The 14,938-nt window shown below is 42.2% G+C and overlaps 1 pseudogene; it reads right to left on the bottom strand.

The window, feature by feature from the left end:
- Window positions 1-376: 376 nt before the first annotated feature.
- Window positions 377-14,938, bottom strand: part of LOC131290503 (ionotropic receptor 25a-like) — a 92,007-nt pseudogene continuing 77,445 nt past the window's right edge.

Here is a 14,938-nt window from a genome sequence, read left to right as displayed (position 1 = left end):
GTGTCTGATGTACTTTTTCGTAGTTTCAGGTTCGGGTGCTGAAGAAGAACGGACCGATACCTACCAGAGACATTGGTAGGGGGGGACTAAGGGGAAAGGAGAAAGTGTGTGTTAGGTGAGGATTCAAATTTTCCTACCACCTCTCCTCCTCCGAATGGAAAAAGCAGTGAGTTGCTGGCCGCGGTTAGTAAAGGGACGGTTTTGTTTGTTATTTATTTCCTCCACTCCAGCGTAGAACGCTTTCTAATCCTTTCGGCAGACCCAGACCCTCCTTAACCAGCTCATCCATCGTCTCGGGGCCGTAATGTAATTAGCTCGACAAATGTATTCACTTTTCACGTCGCGCTGATTTGGCACCCGCTTGTGCGCGCGCGCTTTACCAAACGTCACCACGTCCACCGGCCGAAGGGTCTGGAAGTAGATAAATATTGAGAAAAAAGAAATTAAACAATAACAAAAGCACGAAGAGTTGCGAAGAAAGCGAACGAAAGGATAAAAAAAAGAACGACCACCTGCGGGCCCCCCCACTCGCGCACTAGGCGGCACTCAATTAGTCATTAGTTGGTTTATAGAAATGCAAATTTCGCCCGAAACAAGATTGTATTCCAGCCACGAGCTGCTCAGTTTTGTACCCAGTGCACGATTGTGTGCCGATCATAAAGAGTTCAGGTTTTTTTTAATCATCCCTTTTGCCTTAGAAAAAATATTGCTTCATTTATAACTTTTCGTTTCATACTGCTTTCTTGGTTTTCAGTATTTTTTTTAAAATTTGTCCTCGGCTTTTGCTGCTCGGATTTATTTTTTATTTTACAATTTGTTGTGTTTTTTTTTGTTCGATTTGTTAATTATTTTGTAAACAGAAAATTTGATTTGCTTTTCAAAAAACTTTTTTAACCTTTTTTAAAGTCTCGTAATCTAGTTGTTCCAGTTTCTCTAAAATAAAATTAAACCGGTAATTATTCACGTCATTTACATTATTGGTCCATTTATGATCTTGATTCATACAACACATTGTTTATGAAGAAGCTTTTGTTTTCGTTTTTTTTTTTTGAGAAAGTAGTGAGATGGGGCCTTTTCATCATAGCCTAACTATTGATTAGACTTCAGTTCGCTACAAGTTCGTTCAACAAACCTATTGAACATTGTTCATATTTGTTAAAGCAGTGTCAGTTGATTTTCCACTTTGCGGTCTTATTGACAACTGTTGTTGTATAAAGCGATCTTGAGTTTTGTCAGGTTAGGAATCATTTAAGAATTGTTCTATATTTATCTGAAGTTTGTTTGTGCATGTTTGGGTACTACAGCTCCAATTGATACTGAAAATGGATAATACTGGAGATGGGAACATGCTTTATAGCTACAATTTGTTGTTCGGAATAAATTCGGGCTTCCTATAAATGAGTTTGTCTAACCGTTCATTGGGGTCATCACGATTTTCCGTCGGGATCTGTCAGTTTTGTAGATGCTGTCCTAAACTAAAAGGAAACAACATTAAAAAAAAAAGCTGAAAATGGCTAGCGGTGTTGTTTCGCTTCCGCGCAGAGACTAGACGCGTAAGTGGCGTCGTTTTGGATCTGCTTTTTCAGCAATCCAAGAGGACTTTGGACAGGTTACACGCATAGTTTCCATGTTTCTTGTTGTTTTGAGTGTTCTCTTTGAGAGTCGTGTTATTAAGAAGCGTAGTGTGCCATTCTTCGCCACTGAATAAGATAAATTTGAAGCAAAAATGTTGGATCTTCCGAGTAGCCTCTGACCATATGGGAATATATCCAACTGTGTTCCAGTGCTGAGTGTGACAGACCCCTTCTGGCTTAAATATGAACCCTGATCCGGTACACCTTCACTGACTCGCCCGCGTGTGTGTTTGTAAACCTCGATAATATTCACAACCCGCTTTACCACCATGATGCCTGCAGGCTGTCGTCAGAGATATTCGCCAATCGGTGGTACCTACGTGGGAAGGGTATTTCATGCTACCCTCACGCATCCGTTCCCCGTGTCCTATTACAGATATTTGCTTAGTTTTGCTTCCGTTTTTTGTACGGTGTATAGTTCAGCACCAACCGTCGCCTAACGGCGGAAACAAGGCGTCAGGTTTTGCTGTTCAGTTTATTCCTTCCTTCCTAAACCCACGGATGGCTCTCAGGTTGAAGCAGGGGGTCGCTGCGACTAGCTCGGCGCGTGCGCCCAACAACAATACCGTGCGTAATTGAACTAATCCCCGTGCTTTCCCTCCGCGTCTAGCGAACGCTTTTCCCGTGTTCCACACCTTGGCTGGAAGCGCGTTTTTGTTTTTTTTAAAGGGAAATATTTCCCGAGCGCAATCCCGACTCCGGTTCGCATCATCACCCTAAATCACCAGCATCACCACTGCCGTGTGTCACGTGCGGGCCTAGTGGATTGATAAGTTCCCACCAGCGGGGAGGAAGGAAGGAATGGAAGGTTGTTTTGTGCTTCGGTTTAAACAAACAACCATTAAATGTCCCTTCGACGAATCTATTTGACAATTCCTTTCCAAATGCATTCTTTGCATTTTCAATCATACCTGAGAAGATGATCAAACCTGTCAAAAATAATGGTTATGTTAAAAAAAATCGCTACAAAAACAAATGTCATTTTGAAACATATTCTAGCGTGCCTGAAGATAGTACACATTACTTGTTGGACGCTTACTATGTTCTGTAGAAAGAATATTTTGTACGTTCCATAAACTTTTCGTTCCGGAAACAATTCGGATTATATGTTCCAATTCATCTAATCTTGTTCATTCAATATTCCATTGGGTTTTCTTTGCGAACACCGTACCGCGAGTAAAAGTTCACCCTGATCGGTGGTCCCTTAATGTTGTGAGTGTATGCGTATGCTTTTTCCCCCGATAGCATATAAAGCCAGCGCAACGTTCTCACGTCATGCGTCACAGGACGTGTACCCGCATCGATGTGCCCTGCCAGATTAAAGGGCCCAGCATGTGACGATGTGTGCGTGTTTAGGGAAGACTCAGAGGGAGATACAAAGAAAGAGAGAGAGAGAGACGAGCTACCATTAAAAACGTAGCGATAGATCGGCAACTCTCTGGGACGGTGCATAACGTATAAATAAAGGTCCGGTGCACTTAAGCGCGTATGCTCGTTGCTGGCGTTTGCAGGCTAAACCTGGAGGGCGCTTGTTGTAGGGCAAAAAGGTAGCACACATAACTGCAGCCCACTTATGGCCAGATGTGATTGAGTAAAACAGTTATATCTGGAGGTTAAAAAAAAATAATAAGACATATTGCTCTGATGGAGGAGCACCGGGGTATACTATATGTATAAAGAACAAGTAACAAGCAAATAAGTTTATTTGACAACGAACAAATATCTTCGAGGTACGCATAGACGTATTACAAATGGTAAAGTAGCGAAAGTGCAATAAATCGGGACAATTCAGGATTATGGAGCAAACTACAAAATCAAACAGTAGATATAAATACAAATACAAACAGTAGATACGCTTTATTAGTTATAATCACATAAAAGCGTATGTGTTTCAAAGTTTCCGTTTTCATTTCGTTAATAAAAAAGGAGATGAAATTGTAGTACTTCTTACGCTCAAACATTAACTTGTATACTGTTTTGATTAGATTCGTGATGTGAAATGTTTCTCTTAGTATTGTTTAAATTTAAAAAAAACATTCACATTGTTCAGTTCTGCGCTGCTGTAGAAAATAAACTTATTGCTTAATTCAATCACAGCAAACATTTTCGTACAATTATTCAATCTAATACTGTATTTGACCAGGAGAGGTGGTATCCCTTAACAAACCAATATACCCAAGAGGTATAATACATAAAAAAACAAACAAAAACACAAACACGAACACATAAAACACATTCCAAACCAAGCAAACAGTTACGAGCGTATGAAAAAAAAGTATCAAGGCTACCAAGTCGTAAGCAGATTCGATTCGGTTAGTGATATTGCTCCCACGTCCAACACGGGAAATTGGGAAAATCCCTTTTCGCAAAAAAAAGGTATGCGAACGGGGCAAAAATGGTGAAAGAGGTAAACCGAGGGCGATTCACGGAGTAAAACCGACCACCGTTACTTTTTTTCCCGTTTATACTTGAGTGAGTGAGTGAGGGATGACGGGAGGGTGGTGGTGGCTCGATGGGAGGGGGGGGGGGGAGGATAATAGTATCAGGCAATCTTTTTCCTTCCAGCCACGCAAGGGACGATTCACCGGTGAGCCGCAGAACACGCGAGTGAATGAGATTTTAATGCGTCGAATATTAGAATCCGTTCTGCCGGATGGGAAATGCGGGTGAAAATGCGCACGAAGGAGGATGGGACGGATGGAAAAGGATCAGTGGCGGCAGGAGTAAAGCAGGAGCCGCATTTGTCAAGTGACTTTTTCACACGAGAAGCCGCAGCCGCAGGATCGTTCCCGGTTTTGCGCAGGGGTCGGAATTTTCCCCGACTTTTCCCGGGGTCTTTTCTAAGTCAGCTTTTTGGTGGACGTGTGTTATTTGTGTGCCCCAACTATTGACATTCTTCATAGAGATGAGGGTGGAGGGGGGGCGACATTCCTCCAATGGAAAATTTGACCCAAGGGAACGGAACTGGATTTGCGGATCCGCTTTTCCCGGGGAAGGAGGGGAAGCGCTTGGAATTAATGGGAAAACAATGGATTGACTAATCGACACACGGCTTTTGTGTGTTTTTTTTTCTCTCCCTTCGGTGAGGATATCGCCACAGATGAGCAGCAGCAAAATTTTCCGCCCAGCGAAAAACAGGCAGTGTGTTGCTTCGGTCGCCGTTAACGCCGTCAAAGCATAGCGCTTACCTCTCTCCACCTCCTCGCTTCGTGTGAGGGAAATTTGATTTTCATTTATTTTTGTTCGGCCGGACTAGGAGAGGGTTTTGGTTTTTCCTAGCCGTGGTAGAGAATTGCTTTTGATTTTGTTATTCCAAACTCAGTGGGGATGCTGGTGTTGTTACAATTTGCGACGGAGTGTGCCAGATATATTTATATCGGACGTCAAAGGTATTTCCCAGCTAGATAACAGAATAAATGAAAAAAAAAGCACGTATTAAAGATCAACACACAAGCAAAGTTCCATGCACGTCCAAAAGACATCGATCATTATCGATATGGGTTATTTTATACGTTTCTGTTAGTACTGATTCCCAATGGTTCAAGAAGATAAAAAGAACAAAAAAGTGATATTCAAAAAGTACTGGGTGGTACTCTGAAAGAATGTTTTAAATGGTAATTACTTTCGTAAGCAGAGAATACGAGAAAATACGTAAAAACCATCGTTAACGAAAGAGTAAAGAAAGAGACAAACCGTCTTTGATACAACTAGAGTAACAATTCTTGTTTATTTACAAAATTTTAAGAAATGGATAATACTAATAACATAATGCTAAGATTGAAGCTTTCATGTCTAAGACCTGCGATGTAAATATAAGGTCATTCATCGCTTTCTTATTAGTTTTATTGTTACATTTTAATCTTATATTTACAGTTTTGTTTTGTACACATGCATCCTAGCCATTTTATTAAGTACTTCTCATTTCTTCAGCACTTCTAGATGTTATGTTGCGTTTTCATAGCAACGTTGAACGCTCTCCATTTTCTGTTCTTCCTATTCTTTCTTCCCTTATTCTAAAAGGGCTTCTCGGTCATCAACACTCTCGTGCAAGGCATGTGTGTGCGACAATGTGACGGCGCGTTTGATGAAGTACGCGCGCTCAATTGCAATGCCAAGCGTGCTTTGGCCCCGAGGATGATGAATTGCAGGCAAAAAAGGAAGCTTGAGTAGGCGCCAGACCGTACGCTTATCCTTGGTCGCGTAGTTTTCACAATTTTGGCATATTTCTTGATCTTATTGGTCTGGGTATGACTTGTCAGGAAAAACAATCATTCGGAAAATTGTAAAATGGGCTTCGTTTTTCATTCCTCTTTAATGACCTTGTCCTTGTATTGCTTGGGTAAGGTACTCGGGCAAGTACCCACACAAACAACTATGACTATCATTTCTTTTTCTTTTCTTGGATGAGAAAGGCAGCAGATTTAGCCAGACCACACAACAGCAACGTTTATTTTGCCAAGCCATTGCGTTCCTTCATTGTTTTTCCTTCTTTTAGCCTTTCATTACTTGTTTGCACCTATTTGCACCTCACGTGAACTATGACAATGTAAAGGACGTGAGAAAATCTCCCTTCGTGGATGGTGTGCGCCCACATTGCAAAGGATCACAGCACAAGTGAGAAAAAAAGAGAACGAAGCACGCGAGATGGCAGGAAAACAGTTTTCCCGAACCACCTTCCAACCATTCGTGGTCCGCGCCCTGTTTTTTGTTAGGGATATTAGGGCGAAGGAGTCTTAATTGAATAATGATCATCGTCGTCATCACCGACAATTTCATCTTATGAAGCACTTCGGGAAGGCAGAAAGAAGCGTACCACTGAGAACAATACCGATGTTGCGGAAGGGGAAGGCTTTGAAAAAAAACCCAGAATGCTACAGTGTCGTGCAAAACAAACATGGATTTTAGTAAAAAATGGCATTAAAATAAAAAGAAGTAAACAAATAAATATTGCAAATAAAATATAACGCAACATTAACTCGTAAGATATAAAAAAACTCATTAATGAACTCATTAAAAACTCATTTAATGATGTTTTTTTTATGTATGGGTGAAAAGCATTTCATTTTTCTCATGTTTTACATCATAAACCAAGAAAAACTAATCCATACCAAAAACAAAATAATGTGAACCATTATCTCAAAAGGAAAAATCTCTGAACAGGTTAATAATTGAAGAAGTCAAGTTCAAAGAATAAGGATTTTTTTTATTCTACGTAACAAATGTCTAATATTCTGCGAAAAACAAATAACACATTGAAAATATGTTTTTTGCTGATTGATGTCCTATAGTATTTTAATATTAAATCTCAAATAGTTTAGCGCTTGATTCATTGCTGAACGACCACGGTTGCCTATCTCTCGCACAACACTGTATAGGTTCGTTGTAGCACAATAGCTTGTTGAAGGTATGTTGAATTGGGTACGGGGGTCCCCAATTAAGAACCAGGAGGAGGAAAAAATATACTCATCCGGAAAAAAGGGGATCAACCGTGCGACAGTTGTGGTCGAAAAATGCTGGTCGAGAAGCTGCTGCTCCTGGACCTGAAATCGACCCGCACCTGAAGGCTGTAGCCTCACTCACTCACCATCAATTCGTGGAGGGAGTGGACCCGGACCCGGTTGTACACTTTTCACACATCCACACCGAGGGGGAGGGCAACATTGGGAGGAAAAAAAACCTGAACCGAACGAAAGGAAACTTGGTACCTCCGGGCAGATTCGCGCGGATAATGCGGGCCAACGACAAGCTCGGTGACTTTGTGTCTGTGTGTGTGTGTGCTCTGGCGGCAAGAAAGGAGAAAAAAAGGTAAATTAAATTGGTCCAAATTAAGTGCCAGCAGCAGCAGCAGCATCTCCAAACGGTACGGTACGTGTACGGCCGAGAGTCGTCTCACTAACGAAACGAAACTAAATTGAGTACCCAGGCCCATTAAGAGCGTCCGTTTAGGAGCAGGAGGGTGAGCAGTTGGTAATGGATGGAGGTGTTAGCAATGGTCCAGGACCCGCCGTAAGCCGGAGGATCTCTGGCATGATGCGGGACGTTGTGTCGCCCGCCGCGGTTTCGGTTAGGACTCTGTGTGCTTCGGTGTGTTATGTTGGAGTCAGCAGGAGGCCCGTATAGGCTCTGGTCTCTGCCTCGGTTGCCGACGTGTGACGAGTGAGAGACACGTTGAATCATTAGAAGGAGGCACGGGCTTTCTCAAATACGCTCAATTGATTTCAATTGGATTGGAACAGGGGCGATATAAAGTTTCTTTAATATTTTATTTTCTTCTGCGTTTGCCTCAACGCTAGCTGGAACGCCACGGGAAAGCCTCCTCCGGCGCATCGGATGGGTGATGGCACTATACATTTGATAAAAGGTGCCGATGGGTGGCCGACGACGGGGAATTAAACCCAAATGATCACCCAGTTTTTTTATTCGTACGCAATTGCCTTTTGAGAACCGGCATGTGGGAATTCTGGAGGATCTGAGAGGATTCTACATCTCATCCATGCTGATGATAGTTCGTGGTCGATCATCAAGAGTGAATACATCTTTGAGTCTGTTATTATTTGCATCAACACTACTGATTAAACTGTTTCCGAAAGTTGTGGAATTAAACCGCACCTTATCCGGTTGAAGGTATCATTCGATGTTGTGTTACAATTCTTTGTCCTTTGGGCTTTTCCAGCATTCCCTTTTTAAAGAATCAAAGTCCTTAGAATAGTTCAGAATTAATGGACGTATTTATTACAAGTCGCTGTTCACTATTTTTCTGTATTTCTATTTATTCTTGTATTTCTTGTTCACTAAACTGTTCTGGTGATTCAATTCTAACAACTTTCAACCGTTTGAACGTTTTTATTCTTAACACTAGATTTAAGGAAAGGAGGGTGCTATAAACTAGTAGTATAAAATGTTCTTGCATGAGTTTTGTTTTCGAGAAATTCCATCAAGGAAGTTTAAAACAAGCCAAATTAGCAACTATTAGATCGTTTATTTAGTTAGATATCTCTTTATACAAGTGTTATAAATTTAATCTGGTTTCAATGGCCCTTAAAAATGGATTGCCGAGTTGTTAGTTCTTTATTTGACATACGTACGTTCAGTTTCGCTTTATTTACTCACTGTCTTAAAAGAGATTGTCATTACTATAGATGTTTTGTTTACTAAATCTTTTCAGTCAGTCATTTCTTTCTTGTTGGGGGGGGTGATTTTAATATCCGCTTTTCTCATCAATATTTAAAACTACACTTCGGTCTCCGTTTCAATACTGTTATTTCGCACTTCAACAATATTATGTTTTATTTGTTGATTTCATTCCTGATTGTTTAATGTTAGGGGGTGGCGGCTTTTTCGATGGCGGAAAGATGCTGGCTTCCAATTAACACTGGCAGCCGGAAGAGGTTTGATTTACTATTGCAAAACTACCCTTTTCCCCGTTCTTCCACCGCCTTGCGTCCAACCCCTTTCCCGCATCCGTATTTTCCCATTTTACTGTCGTCATTTAATTTCACGGAATCATTATTCCCATTCGTTTCGCGCTTACTTGTCCAGGACAAGTCGTCCCCCCCCCCCTCCCTCCCCACTACCATTCCTCCCGCAAGCATTTCGCGTAGCCGCGGTTTCGCTCGAGTTGGCACGAATATTTGTGTGCTTGCAAATTAAGACTCTAAATTACCTTCACAATTCATTTTAATGTACCCCAAGAACGATCCCGTTTCTCGTCCCATTTGGGACCCCCTTCCCTCGCCGCACTCATCACACATTTAAGGGTTGAAATTGGCTTTCTCCATCCAAACACTTAATCCACTCCGTAGCCCTTTCCGAAGCGCTCGGCTCGGACAAGTATGGTGCTTTCGTTTTTCCATGTTATTTTTCTCGATAGGTTGTTTCGTTTTGTTCCAGCGTATGTTTGTTTGTTTTTTTTTCGTCTCTTGTTTAGGTTTTTTACACTTGCGATGTACGATTTTTCTCTTCGTACACAGTTCCCCCCCCCCCCCCCCCCCCCCCTGCCCGGAGGCAAAAGTGGGCAAATTTGTACGCCTGAGCTTCCCGGCGGGTTGGGAAAGGAAGGAAATGTAGATGGTGGATTATGCCATAAAGATATCTTGTTTCCATACATTCTGAGTGCGAGTTTGTTTGCCCGTCCTCGGCCCACCCCCCACCTTGCCTTCCCGGTGCGAGCGGTTGCGATTAGAACTGAGTCGGGGGTAGGCCGTCGGAATGTCGTCGCGCTCGTGGATTGCTTGGCCTTCGTTCCGTTTCCGTGGGGGAGGGGGTGGGATAAAGAAAGGAAAAGTAAAGCAAAGGACGAAAACGCTTTGGGTGGATGGGTTTGACTAAGACTATTCAATTTGCTAAATGGAGCAACGGGCTCCTTTGATTACTGCACTCGATTACTGACTCTTGAGTTGTAATATTCCTCCGTTACCCTCTCCACTCCCTTTCTCCTGCTGCTCCAAGGGAGTTCACATGACTGAACGAGAAAACGTTTTTTTTACTCAGTTTCGTCTCGTGAAAAAAAAACAACACCCGAGCAAAGCAGTGAAAGTGCGCCATTACAAGCTGGGGGAGGTTACCGAGGGCAGAGCTGGGACCATCGGTGGTATATATGAATGTAAATTGTTTCCAATCACTTTCAACAACCATCAAGTTTTTATTCGGCCCGTCTTTGGCTTTGTTTTGTTTATTTTTGATTTTTCCTACAGTGTAGCACTGTTATTTGTATTCCCTCATTTCATTTCATTTGCATTTGCGCCTTGCTAGTTTGGATAGGATAGTTTTTTCCCTTTGGCGGGTAGAGAGACGGGAGCACCAATGAAATAGCACCAGACCATCCATATGCAAACGAAGGCCGGGCCCGAGGAGGCACTCGAACTACAAAACAAAGATGAAATAAAAACTATATAAAACAAAATTTTGTAAGACATGCTTTACTTGCTCCAAATGGACTGCAAAGGAAAAGATTTATTTGAACTTCACTACTGAGAACAACTGTAGTGCAAAACCAACCATAAGAATGAGAAAAAGTGCGCAAAAACTATCATCAAACTAGGGTTTATTCTAGAATCCTTTTTAATATGTCAATCAAATCGATAGTGGAATTGAAATATTATTTTTATTATGCTAACTATTGGATGTTATTAGATTTGATACACATTTTCCAGCTCACTGAAGTAATATTACATTTTACTGTAATCGCTTGACAGTTCGGTAAAACCATACAAGGCTTAATAAAAACCAAATAAAAAAATCGTGTGTCACGAAGACCTTCGGAATGGACCATTTTTCTTCCGTTGGGTGACCGTTTGTTTGGGGGTGGGAGTGAAACGAATATGTCGTAAAGGATTGCAGTGTGACCCCGTTTTCCACACCCTGCTACCCCTTTAATCCGCCTATTCCCACCCGCGTTATGGCCGTTTTATGCAAGCAACTGCGTACGCATACATTACAATTTCGTAAAGGATTTCTCCTACCGATGCCCTTTTCCGGTTGCGTCGTTCGCTTCGTCCCGATGAAACTAATACACTAAAACAATCAAGCATGAAACTAATAGTAAGTAATTTTCCTGCAGTTACAGGATTATCGTGCACACATACGCGCTCGCACACAACGTTCGCTGAGTTGCTCTCATGAATAAAAATGCCATTTCAGAGCGATTTCTATGGAAAGAGTACCGTTCAAGCTCTACCAGCGCAAAAGTAATCTTAAAAATCACAGAAGGAATAGAAAAAAAGGTAGTCTAAATAGATATCAAAACATAAATAAGGCATACCGTTTGAAGAAATGGTTGTTTTCTCAGTACGGTTCCAGATCATGGAGTTTTAGGAAAAGGGGATGAGAAGAAAATTAAAAGTAGGTCGCGTTAGTAATGAAGGAAGTTTAGTGACATGTTTATATGTGAAATGTGTCAAAAATATAGATAGCTATCGTTAGGTTTAAAGAACGTTGGATAAGTGTTTTATGTTTTCTATGTGTTTTCATTTGCCTGTTTTATTATTCTATGATATTTTATTTGTTTTTTTTTTATTATATTTGATTATTTATTTTAAAGATTGCCTTTCTGCACGAAACCAGTTTTTTTTTTAATGTAACATAATATGTTTCACCTTTCATCCAACGAAGGAGTTTCAAGTTGAATTGTGGTTCTGGTTACAATGTAACGAAATTGTAGGTGGCCTAGTTCTGAATGATTTGAGCGTTAAAGGTTAGACATTAAACAACAAATGATGCTACACACCAATTCCCCAACCCAGTATTTACGTTAAATGTACATCACACATAGCTTTCAAAGAACAATTAAGAGCTTGGATTGTCCCTTTTCGATAGTTGTCGCTCGCGAGGGCAGTTAACTTAACCCATCAATTTCGACATCCGATTCGTGAGTTCGATGTCCTACCGTCCACACTTATTCCGACCGATTGTCGCCCGTTGACAGATGAGCCTTCGCGCCGTTGGCGCGTGCTGCCTCGAAGCGGTAAATTGATTCGCCAAGCAAATCTGGGCTGGTAAAGAAAGGAAACAAAACTTACCCTGAAATGTGTAAACATGGCGTGCACCGTGCGAAAACCCGGCGACCATTGGCATTGGGGAAAAAAAATACAGGGGGAAGGAGTCCAGCACCGAGGGAGTCAAAGGTAATAACTGCTCTTATAGATTCATACAAACGCACATAAACACACGAATCGTACGAAGCGAATCGAAGAAACGAAACGAATCGGAACGCAACGCAAATCCATTCTTTCCGGCGTAGCTTCTTGCGTGTGCGGAAGTGCGTTGTGGGGGGTGGGTGGTGAGCGGTGGGAAGCTGATGAATCTTTCTTGCAAGGTTGGGGTGGGTGGGGGAAAAGGTTCAGCGATGGGCGATAGTGTGCGACTAGTGAGCTGACGCTGGGGGAAACGGTAGCAAAAAGGAAGCATGAGTCATGGATCTTCCATTTTTTTTTGCTTTGTTTTGCTTTGAGCTGTGTTTCCCGCCGTCCCACCCAACCCACGCCAAACGTTGGTTGTCGTTTTCCAGCCCCGTGCCCCGATTATGATAATAGTGAAACGACGCGAAAGCGGGGACGAAAAGACACATTTTATGGCAGTGACATAAACACTTCACAGGCGAATGAATTCATAAGACACGTTTGCTAAATTTTGGTTTGCCTTTTTTCTCGCGAGCTGCGATGCGCCACTACCAATACCGTCACCTTTCTGCCCCCCCCCCCCCCCCCTTCCACCTCTTCTACCGGTCCGTTCCGCGAGGATTACTTGGTGGCGCTCGTTGTTTCCGTTTCATCCTATGCTGCTCAATTTTCCTTCTGCACACCTTGGAAAAGTGGGGAAAAGTGGAAACTAGGATCGTCGGATGATTTTTCGGCACTTTATTGCACTTTTGCAGTGCACTTAAAATACAAACAACAAAGAACATTCACATTTTTGGACCCCGAACTGGTCGAACATTTTCCAATCGTTTCCGGTTCATATTTATGTATGAGTTTGTATGCGTGCTGCACGTATTAAGCATGCAATCATAGAGTTTAGGAATATAAAGCGTTGTTGGCGCTGGGAAGCAAGTGAAAACCGAGGGAAATCTGATTGGTTTTTCACGAACAACGTGTTTGATTTCACGATTGTTGCTAGGCTTTTGTTTTTGTTTTTCCTGCATGGTGGGTACGGTGTGATAATAATATAGGTGAAAACATTAAATATCGAAACAAACATTACAAAACATCCTTTGAAAAACATTACAAAACATCCTCATAATATTTTAGATAATTCATATTAAAATATGTGATGTAAATTGAATTGCAGCAAAAAATATGTTTATTTGCAGTTGGAAGCACATTTAGTTAAATTTCTTGACAAAGTATAGACTCTGTGATGGAAGTACGTAAATGATGCCTTGAAAAGATGGCTAGTAGTTGAGAGGATAGAGCATCGATTTGTTGAAACATTTACTTGAGTGTAAGTAATGAATGTTATGTCTTGCTTCACATTACCTTCGATATTTCTAGGCATAAAAACTATTAGAAACCATTATCTTCACTCTGACGGTTTCGATCTTGAATCAAAATTTCATCTCGCGTCGTTCAATATCTAGTTTATTCCTTTTTCTTTGAAGAATTTGGAATTTGTTTTACGTTGATTGTACGTAAAGTATTTTAAAAGCAATATTCGATTTAACGCTTTTACTTCCCATTTAACGCGTTTAATATATAAGTGGAGGAAAATTAATAAAACAGTCACGGAAAGTGTTGCCTACTCTTTAAAGGTTGAAAGTAAAGAAGAACAAGAATTCAGAAGGCAAAGGCAGGAAGGTTTTCAAAGAAGTTTTAGACGATAGGTGCCTACCTAGTCTCCTTCGGATTGTCGTAGCCTTGCTATAAGACGGTGTAGCTCGCTGCGAGACGTCGAGCATCGTTGCTGACTCCTGGCTATACCTGACACTTTGGATGACATACCGTTCCGTTCGATTTGGCCGGCGTTTGAGTTCGCCATTCGACCGAGCGGCCGAACCGGCGTGCGTGCGTGTTTGGGGGAGCGAGTAGGCGAATGCGCGGTGTGTGAGAGAGAGAGAGAGAAAGGGAAGAAACCTGCCGTAACGATGCGCGCGCGATAAGCGGTGGCGTGCGTCGGGCAGCCAATCAAACGCGGACTCGGGCGCTCCCTTTTCGGCGAGGTGAGCGCGCGGACACACCTGAACCGAATTTACACCGAACCGCGAGGTGTGTGTAAAGGGCCGCGCTTCGGCAAAGCGAGAAAGCGACGGCGAGAACAGCCCGACTAGTTCGCGTTCGCGTTTGCTCCACCCAGTTCATCGCGGATCAGGTGCATCGCGCCGCACACACGGCGCTGTTGGGTACGCGTATACCTTTACAGCGTTTCGATCCATGCAATGGAATGTTTCAATAGGTAGAGAGAACATTTTCATCGCACAGGGGATATTTTCAACCGGTTGAGAGAACTTTGCAAGCATATAAGGGAATGTGTCAGACAGCTAAGAGAATGAATACAGCTTTACAACCGCTTATATGATTGCAAAGTGATCTCAACCGGTTGACAATATTCCCTATACTTTTGAAATGTTCTCTCTACCTATTGAAACATTCCATTATATGGAACGATACCTTGTATGATGCCTGCAAGGCCCAGCGGCTCTACCGGCACCTTCGAAGCAGCTTCACCAAAGGTACACCTACAAGTGTACGCCGTGGAGCGAACTGAGCTGAGCGTGCTCGAGTGAGAAACTTGAAAGGCGAGTCAAGTAGTTGCTCCACGGTCCAGTTCTTCGACAAGGCAGATCGCCACTTGAACGATATACCAAAGGTACG

Source organism: Anopheles ziemanni, chromosome X (genome assembly GCF_943734765.1).
Source record: "Anopheles ziemanni chromosome X, idAnoZiCoDA_A2_x.2, whole genome shotgun sequence".
In the NCBI taxonomy this organism is placed as follows: Eukaryota; Metazoa; Arthropoda; class Insecta; order Diptera; family Culicidae; genus Anopheles; species Anopheles ziemanni.
This window is presented reverse-complemented; position numbering and strand designations above follow the sequence as displayed.